The sequence below is a fragment of the Rutidosis leptorrhynchoides genome, chromosome 10 (assembly GCF_046630445.1).
Source record: "Rutidosis leptorrhynchoides isolate AG116_Rl617_1_P2 chromosome 10, CSIRO_AGI_Rlap_v1, whole genome shotgun sequence".
Classification (NCBI taxonomy): Eukaryota; Viridiplantae; Streptophyta; class Magnoliopsida; order Asterales; family Asteraceae; genus Rutidosis; species Rutidosis leptorrhynchoides.
In genome coordinates, this window is record NC_092342.1 from 220,481,631 (window position 1) to 220,491,943 (window position 10,313).

Consider the following 10,313-nt stretch of genomic DNA (forward strand, 5'->3'; position numbering starts at 1 on the left):
ATTATTGATATCATACAAAAATTTATTACATCACTGCGAAATTTACAGTTTATTCTTAAGGTATAAATATCTTTAATCAATCAACCCAAAATATTTCAAAAATTCGTCAGGAGTAAAACTAGGTTATGGAACCGAAATTACTTTACCGAAAAGAGGGGCGTATATTTTTGATAATATTTTATTGATTAAAGTGGGATAAAAGACCAAAAAGATTTTTAATTTTAATTTTTACCATGTTTTTAAAATTAATATTGTAAATTTTTAGAACCAATATATTTAAGTTTTTTTTTTAAATATTTTAAAAATTAATATTTTTAATATAAGTTTGTAAAATTAATGTATAAAAATATTAATAATATTAATACGAATTTTTAATATTATGCATTTTAAATTTAAGTTTGGTGTGAATTTAAAAACAAAAATTTACTTTATTTCACTAAGCTAAAAATATGATTTTTAAAATTCGTCGTGAGTTGAAGACTAGGTCATTGAACTGAAATTGCTTTACCCGAGGGCGGGACAAGAAATTTTATTATCATTATTTTTAACCTTATTGATCTAAAGTATGCCAAAAATATTTAAAAAAAAAAAGGCCAATGTGTTTGGAAACTTTGGTAAAATTTAATCATTTTTCTACGCTACTCACCCTCAATAATTTAAATTGCTACTGATTTCTTGCAAATGAGGGCATTGCAAGATCTTAAGTGTGGGAAGGGGTTAAATTCTTTCGGATTTTTAAAAAATTTAATTTAAACACTTGGTTACCATTAAAAATACTAGTAACGCAGCAGTTGTATTAGAATATAGTGCTCTCTGATAATAAAGAACAGCCCTAGTCTTATATACTGACTACCCAATTCTAGTAAAAATTTTCAAAATTTTCAAATAAATGAATTCAAAATCATGTTTATACATATTTATGAACGATAAAACTAGGTGTTAACACCGAAATTATTGTTACCTCGGAAAGGACATAAATTGAGAAACAACCTAAAATGTTAGAATTCATTTAAAATGGAATAGAGGAAAATAAAAAGGCAAAGAAAGGAAAATAAAATCCAAGTGTGGGAAAAACTTACCAAATTATTTCGAAAATATATCACATATTTTTGTACAAATAATTGAAGATACTTTTGTTTTGGACAATTTTATCAGTTTTACCCAATTTCTTATAATATATTTGAAAGAAAGATGGATCTACACGATGAATCAATTTCATCATTAAAAGGAAGTAAAGTCTTCCGAAAAAGACACGCGCTTCTTGATTTAGGTCAGGAAATTGTCGTCCAGACCAGTTGTAGAGTCTACGAAAAACCTTGAAAAGTTTTCTCGAAAATCAGCTGGAAATCCACGGACCTCAACATCAAACAGGGTCGCCAAGTGGTCAGACTTATCCTAACCATGAGAGGATCTGTCTCGTACAATGGGGGGCACCGTGAAAATTAGCTTATAAGACTAATGAATCAGATCCCCAGAAAGGATAATCTCCTTAAAGATCAAAAATCAGCTTTTAAGACTGATATTACTCAATCCTTGATATTGACCTTAAAGATTGAGAATTCAAACTCATGGAATTCGATGATATCTAAACTCGAGCTTGAACGAGAAAATATTTTGATAAAAATTACAAACCGATTTGTTTTCTGAAAACTCATTTTTAATGCTTTCATTACCATTGAACGTAAAATCCTAAGAATTCACCTGGAATTCATTAGGTCACCTGAACCAAATCGGGTGTCAACCGTAAGAACGGTGGTTACATAGCATGTTCGAAGACAGGACCTTGTGCCACACCGAAAAACCATAGGGTGAGCTTTACTATTGCTCCTACAAAGGATAGTAATTGCATCCGACACGTTATAGACCATAATCAAAAGCATGTCACGGGACATTGCCTTAACAGTTGCTTGTTCAACGCTTTCCTTTACAACCGGACGGTAGTTTACCGAAAGGTAATATACGGAGCAAGTATACTGGACGTGTTGCTTTTCCAATACAAGCTTAGCAAGTGGGTGACACAAAACCGCAAGTTTTGAGCTAAAATTTTCAAATCTGAAACCCACAAAACCCACAAAAACAATTTGCAAACACCGGTGAAGGGTTATTCCGGAAAAATTATCTAGCGTAAAAGCTAGATTAAATTTTCAAAAGATCAAATGTTTTCATAAAGATCCAATTTCCTTAAGGATCTAAATTTTCAAAGTCATGTGGGACTGTAAACCACAACGTTACTATCATTGTTCATACCGCCGCATAGAAATCACTGATATACAAAGTGTGAAGAATAAAGAAGTGATTCTAGTATTTTTATTTCAAGACTATATTGCTTGAGGACAAGCAACGCTCAAGTGTGGGAATATTTGATAATGCTAAAAAGGAACATATATTTCATAGCATTATCCCTCAAGAAACACAAGCTTTTAGTTGCAATTGTTCTATTTTCAAGTGATATTCGTTTAAATAATAAAAGGTGAAGACAAAAGACAGATTCGACGAATTGAAGACGCAAACGACCAAAAAGCTCAAAAGTACAAAGTACAATCAAAGTGGTTCAAATTATTGATGAGAAACGTCTCAAAATTACAAGAGTACAAGACGCGAAACGCAAAGTACAAGATATTAAATAGTACGAAAGGACGTTCGAAAATCCGGAACCGGGACCAGAGTCAACTCTCAACGCTCGACGCAACGGACTAAAAATTACAAGTCAACTATGCACATGAATATAATATAATATATAATTAATTCTTAATAATTATATATATATTATATTATATATTAAAACCGTCGGCAAGAAGAAAACAAGCAAATGTGAGCTGGAATCCCAGGCCATGCGATCGCATGGCCAGAAGGCACAAATGCCATGCGATCGCATGGAGCAAAAATGTTGGTGACATCCTATAAATTTCGCAGTTTTTGGTCGAATGTAATACCATCTATCCTCTCTATCTCACAGATATATATATATATATATATATATATATATATATATATATATATATATATATATATATATATATATATATATATAATTATATTTTAATTTTAATTTTAATTTTAATTTAATAATAATAAGGGTATGTTAGCGAATGTTGTAAGTGTGTAAGTCGAAATTCTGTCCGTGTAACGCTACGCTATTATTAATCATTGTAAGTTATGTTCAACCTATTTAATTTAATGTCTCGTAGCTAAGTTATTATTATGCTTATTTAATACCGAAGTAATCGTGATGTTGGGCTAAATATTAAAGACGGGGTAATTGGGTTTTGTAGCATAATTGGGGTTTGGACAAAAGAACGACACTTGTGGAAATTAGACTATGGGCTATTAATGGGCTTTATATTAACTAAATGATACCTTGTTAATTTAATATATAGACTTATAATTTGACGTAATTATATATAACCACATACGCTTGACAGGGTACGGTGGGCGGGATATCTATAAATACCAATAATTATTCATTTGACCGGACACGGGGATGGATTAATAATCAATAGACTTGTTGAAACAGGGGTGAATTACATACAAGGGTAATTGGTGTAATTGTTAACAAAGTAATAAAACCTTGGATTACACGCAGTCGATAACCTGGTGTATTCATTAAACAAAGTATTAAGACCTTGTTATAGTTCGAATCCCCAATTAGTTGGAATATTTGACTTCGGGTATAAGGATAATTTGACGAAGACTCTCGCACTTTATATTTATGACTGATGGACTATATTGGACAAAACCGTATGGACATATCGAATAATCCAGGACAAAGGACAATTAACCCATGGTAATAAATTAAAATCAACACGTCGAACATCATGATTACGGAAGTTTAAATAAGCATAATTCCTTTATTTCATATTTTATCGCACTTTTATTTACTGCCATTTTATTTATCGCAATTTTAATTATCGTACTTTTTAATTATCGTAATTTTATTTACTGTCATTTACTTTATTGCACTTTAATTTATCGCACTTTAATTATTGTCATTTACTTTCCGCTTTAAATTAAGTCATTTGTATTTTTAATATTTTACATTAGGTTTTAACTGCGACTTAAGACATAAAATCGACAAACCGGTCATTAAACGGTAAAAACCCCCTTTTATAATAATAATAATATTACTTATTTATATATATATATATATATATATATATATATATATATATATATATATATATATATATATATATATATATATATTCATACAAATATAGTTTTTAAAATATAGCGTTAAACTTGGCTAGCTCCCTGTGGAACGAACCGGACTTACTAAAAACTACACTACTGTACGATTAGGTACACTGCCTATAAGTGTTGTAGCAAGGTTTAGGTATATCCACTCTATAAATAAATAAATAACTTGTGTAAAATTGTATCGTATTTAATAGTATTTCGTAGCAAAAATATAACTATTTCGTATACACCTCTACGCACATCACTGCGGTATGTACGTTAATTTTTAAGTCTGTTCAACTTTCAAGTCGGAGGCTGCCTATTGCGAGCCGACGGTGGAATAAAGAACATTAGGTCTATGTGAAAATTTGGTTCAAACTTGGTTAAGCTGGCGGCTGCCTATAATCAGCCAGCGGCCTGGTTAGAACCGGAGATTAAAACTTGATTTTTGAATGCTTTCTGTTGTGCGTACTTATGAGCTTTGTTAAATTGACACATTGTTATTAGTTTTGGTCCTTATTTCATGTGTAGTTGAAAGTTGAATATATTGTGGAAGATATTATTGGCTCATTAGGTTCCCATGACCATAAGGCATTGCATGTTAATTTGACCGGAAAAGACTTATACTCGTGATATTGCGCTGTACAATCTTGCAATATGATTTGCCGATCGTATCGAATAAGATTAAGTCCCGTAATACATACAAACATTAACCCTAGTAGTCACTCAAGTGACAGTTGGATATTACATTGAGGGACAGTTGGTGGTCCATACAGTTATCCAATTTAAACACAAGGTTTTTCGAAAGTACGTTGTTCATCCTATAATCCGATTACATATAAAATTCCCGACCGAACCAACATTATATTTCTTTATTTCATAATATTATTTAAGTAAATCCAAACGCTATTGCTCCTGCAATATCAAAACCCTAATCATAAAATACAAATATATAATATAGATGAATATTAAGTTCACCAACCTTTGACACTCGTATTTTCTTGGAATGTCCTTTTACTTACTGATACTTCACTATACGAATCAAGACACTGCTCATTAGGCTGTGCAAGTCATCGTAGTATAGTTCTATAAATTTAAAGGTTGACTCCGCATAGACACGCACATGAGTGCACGCGATCAGTGGTACTTCCAAATAATATAACCAAATTAGAAATTTATACATGGCTAAATGTTAATCAACTAGTTTTAAAATGGCCCGCGCGTTGAGGCGTAGACCTTTTGATTTGCTTTTCATGTAGTTGATTCGTGATACTGTTAGTGTTTTTGTTGACTATTTACTTTATCAAATTAAAAGTGGCTACAGTGAGCTAATACCATACTAATCATCCACTCATGTAAGACAAAGGAATGCAAGTTCAACAAACACAAATACAATGTAATCAAGTATCAAACTTATGTAATTCTATTGTAATAATTAACGTTTAAAATCAAAATATCATGCACCTGAACAGAACAAATTCTATGGTTTTCGCACCCTTCTTCGCACAATTAGATATCATACATATAATAGAATCTAAAAAATTTAAAATCTCAAATAACAGAAGTACATATGAACCACACATAAAAGATAATGTAACAAAACATAACTTATAAAATTCCTTCAGTTGTAGATGTCAACGATAATGAAGTGACAAAGTGCATGTTCAAAAGAATACCAAACAACAAAAGTATGTGGTTGTGTTCTGCAAGCACACGCTGGGAAATAAACTTCAGGTAAAACACTTAAACAGCAGCTGAACATGCTTTAAAAAATAAACACACATTAGCTAAATAGTTAGAGACAAAAAATACATAACTAACAATCACCCAACCTCATAAACATACATGTATTATTGGAAGTGTCAGACAGAGATAATCCTTTAGCAGTGGAAGCTCCGGACGACTCACAAATAGATGTCATTACACAACAGATTGACAATCAGACACAATTTTAGCACAAAATGTAGAGACTAGAGACAAAGCTATAATCCCCAACCACCCCTTCTTCATAGGCACTTGTTGTGTTGCAGATAAACGTAGCTGACCATCACCACTTACATCAACACTAATATTGGATGGAAAAACAGTCTGTAAAAGCTTAGCTAATCATTTCTTACGTGGCATTATAACATAAACAAATTTTGAAATACCTTTTACTTGACATTATAACACTCTGTAAAGGCTTAGTTAATCAAATAAGCTCAAGCTACTTTTTATCATTAATGGTGATTCTTATTCTAATCATGGTCGTAACCGTCACTGCCGATTACGTCCGTCCACTGAATCGAAAGACGTTACACTTCTTTTGGGATCTAAAGCCTTCATCTCAACCTCAAAAAATATGATTAATACATTATATACATAAGATATATACTCATAGTAACTAATGATTATATGTTTAAATATACACTCATCACTATAAGCTGCTATTCGTTACCAAACAACTATCCAAGATCCTAAATTGAAATTTTGTGAAGCATATTTGTTGTGAACAACCATACATACACACACAAATAACAACAAAATCAACAACTACAAAAACCAATACTTTACAAATGGAAACATATAGGGATGAACAATCATAAAGAAAAATATCTGAAAGTATAAAACATATGGAAGCCATAGGTTGATGAATAAAAAAACTAACTAATAAATAGACAAATACCTTCGAGCACACTTACAAAAAAGAGGCAGACAGTGGCCAACGCTTGTAGAGGGTTCGAAGCACGACAAACTATAAACATGAATACATACATGCTCAGAAACTCTAGAAGACTTTAAAGTGCCCAAACACAAAAGGTAAATAACGGGATGAAAATGAATTGTAAAGAAGTATAATAACTCACTTTCTAACTGATCGAAATCATTACATGACTTAAACCTGAAACAAATAGCAAGTAAAAGTCAAAAGTTAGTTTCTTAAACTCCAAAATTAATAGTAGTACTGTAATAGCTTATTCAATTTTGAAAAAAAGTTTGAATACTAACAATTGCATTTATAAAAAGATATAGCTACCTATAGTAGCAGAAGTTAACTAAAATGTTCAAACGTTGGCTTTATTAAAAAAAAAAAATCTAAAAGGTCTAAGTATAAGATGACATGCTAAATAAAAAATATTTGTGTTCTATCAAAATTATAGCAGTACTTAATTTGACTTTTGAAAGTCAATCACAACAATAACACTATCCATACTTCAACTTCATGGCATGCTTTATAGTTTTTACATTTAAAGTAAATATTACTTCCACTTCAGTTTAATCTAATTAATCATCACAATTTCGATGTTTGGGTCCTTTTGCAATTAGAAAAGGCTCATAATCCTGTACGTTCATTCACGCAAGATGGTATTATGAACGACATTCAAGAAATCTCAAAGTTGCACATACATTATAATACTTACAAACAATTGACTAACTTTTCTACATATGTTTAAGTTAAATTCATTCAAAAGTCACCTCTTACTACTTTTAATTTCATGTTCTTTAAATGGCTTGCTGCATGGTTAAAATGAACAAATCCAGTAGAGCCAATATCACTTGTGAAATTTTCAGCATAGAATATATGAAACACCAGAATTAAGAAAAGAAACAGAATTGGAATTAACAGTTTCATTGCATACAAAGTTATCAGCATCATTTTCTATTCGCCTTCTTTAGTAGCCATATAGTAAGAAACCAATAAAGAGTAATATTTCAAAAGTCACAATCAATGGAGATGCATGTTAGAGAATCACATTATATATATTATAAATATCAAATACCAAGATCAGTAAGCATCATAAGTAATGAACAACTTTGTAAGGAAAAAAAACATGAACACCTAACAGAGTTAAAAATTACCTTAAAACCACCCCACCTTGATATAAAGATGAAGAATTTGAAATTGACAAAGCCGGCGTATCAGAAGTAACTACTGAACATTCTTCTTCTAGATAGATTTGGAGATAGAAATCCAGTCACACAACTACTCAACATTCTTCTTCTAACAGCCAGCTTGTTTGAAATGGGCTAGATGAGTTGTCTTCATTTTAATGTCAAATCAGATTAAGAGGTTGAATTATAAATTGTGAATCGGTCTGTACTTCTCTTGAATCCATGATATGTCCCTCGATGCACATTACGCGTTACTTCAATGTCCAATGTTGATTCTTGACTCATTGCAAGCCCTTTTTGCGCCTGTAAAATGTAGCTAAGCGTGTAAAAAAGTCACATAAAATGTTTGTAAACATTCTCATATTATAGGTAAAATCTCTTCAACATATTCACATCAATAACAACTTTTTTAAGGCATAACCAGACATTAGTTTACAAAATAGAATAAAGGTTCAAGTATAGTATACGTTTATATCACATCTGAATTCATCGACAATTAAAAAAGTGAATCACATAATCTGATTGGGGTTTTAGTTTTGTGACAATAACTATGGGTTGATGTTAAAGAGATAGGAGGACGATCGATTTAGAGCCAGACTTGTGGACGTGATGTGTGAACATTTTAAGACCACGCCTAGTAGAATGTTATGCATGAACACACAATGCCATTAACTAACAAAGCCAAAAGGTAAAAGTAAAAAATTAAAACCTTGGGGTCAGGGGTTTCAACAATCACGTCGCTATCAATCACTGTCTCAAACTTAAATTGCGACTTCCCGGCAATATAATCAGTTGTTATGGGATTCTCGGTCACTTTATTGACAGTATATTCCCCATAGTTACGATCAACGTTGATAATACTAACACGAAACAACAGGCACAAAGTGGTTAATGGCATTTCTATTAATGTCGTTTTTATTATTAATAGTTCTTAGAAACAATATCATATAACTACAAATTTGGAACAACGATTCAAAAAGGAAGCACTTCCAAATATACCCGCAACAAATGCATAAAGCATTGCAAAACTCATAATGAACAAAACATAAACAACAACAAAAAAATAGAGTAAAAAATATATATAAAGCTACAAACAGCAGGTTAAAGACAATGTACCACTCACCTGTTGATCAGCTGTAAGAAGAAAGCCGAAAGCAAGAGAATAACACCTACAACAACAATTTACGAACAATGGAAAAATAAATCAATAGAAAACACCCTTCAAGTGAAACAAATCGATCAAATATATGTCACATTCTAATATATAATCCTTCAAACTTATGTAAAATTATACAAGTAATTTTTAATATTTTAAATTTTAATAGTAATTAAATTAAATCACCATCTGTATCATATACTTCGATTCTTTGAAATTTTCAGAGTAAGAGGATTAAGATACGTAACATTAGTCAAAAAACCCCAACTACAAGCTACCCCCAATTCATACATTCACACAGAAAAACATAGCAACCTTGAATTACAGCTTTTCCTCTTTGAAACGAACAATCTTATCGACTACTAAAATTCTACTAAAAATATTGGATCGAAAACGTCAACACACGATTATAGAATACAAAACATACTCCACAAACGTGAACACCAATATTATTATCAAATGATTCAACATCCAGATCTATAAAACTAACCTCATTATGATGTCAATCAAAAAGTAGAGAGGGGGCGCTGGAATCGATTTATTCTTCAAATTACTTCTGGTGTTGTCGATCGTTCCTACCGGCACAGATTTTGGAGCAAAGGGCTGAGTGGAAGCGGTGTGGCTGGTTTGTGTTGGAACTGGTGGTGGTGGTGCTGGTGGCGCTAGTGGTGGTGACGCTGATGGAGCTGGTGGAGGTGGTCACCGTCGGTGGTGGTGGAGGTGAGTAATTTGGGAAAATTGGGGAAGTTTGTGATTAGTAACGTAATTAAAAAAGAGAGGTGAGGGGGGTTGTTGTTTTGGGGTTATCAGACGACAAAAACACGTACAAACACGTACCATAATTTAAGCTAAAATTATGGTTTTGGCCTACAAACACGTACTACTCCATAACTTTAAATTAGAATATGTAATCATCAGTTTATTACTCTAGTTTTGACAGTGTTGTAAAACTCCTTATTTCTCCTCAATATTTTCCCGAGATCTCTTTCTTATAAGGAAACCGAGACGAGATGTCCATCTCCCGAGATTACCTGGTCAACGGGGTTAAACCCGGTCTCGTAAAAGTTTGTAATTTCTCGAATTTTCCTACTCATTTATCGTATTTTTT

At 31.9% G+C, this 10,313-nt stretch overlaps 1 long non-coding RNA gene across 2 annotated transcripts; it reads right to left on the bottom strand.

Moving 5' to 3' along the window:
- Positions 1-5,643: 5,643 nt before the first annotated feature.
- On the bottom strand, positions 5,644-9,948 carry LOC139873003 (uncharacterized). Of its 2 annotated transcripts, none has more exons than XR_011767244.1 (5): positions 9,696-9,948; positions 9,173-9,218; positions 8,017-8,352; positions 7,023-7,057; positions 5,644-6,910 (listed from the first exon to the last, which is right to left on the bottom strand). It is a non-coding gene; the product is annotated as an uncharacterized lncRNA (long non-coding RNA). The 2 variants fall into 2 exon arrangements; XR_011767245.1 differs by having other exon boundaries at positions 8,017-8,365.
- Positions 9,949-10,313: the final 365 nt, after the last annotated feature.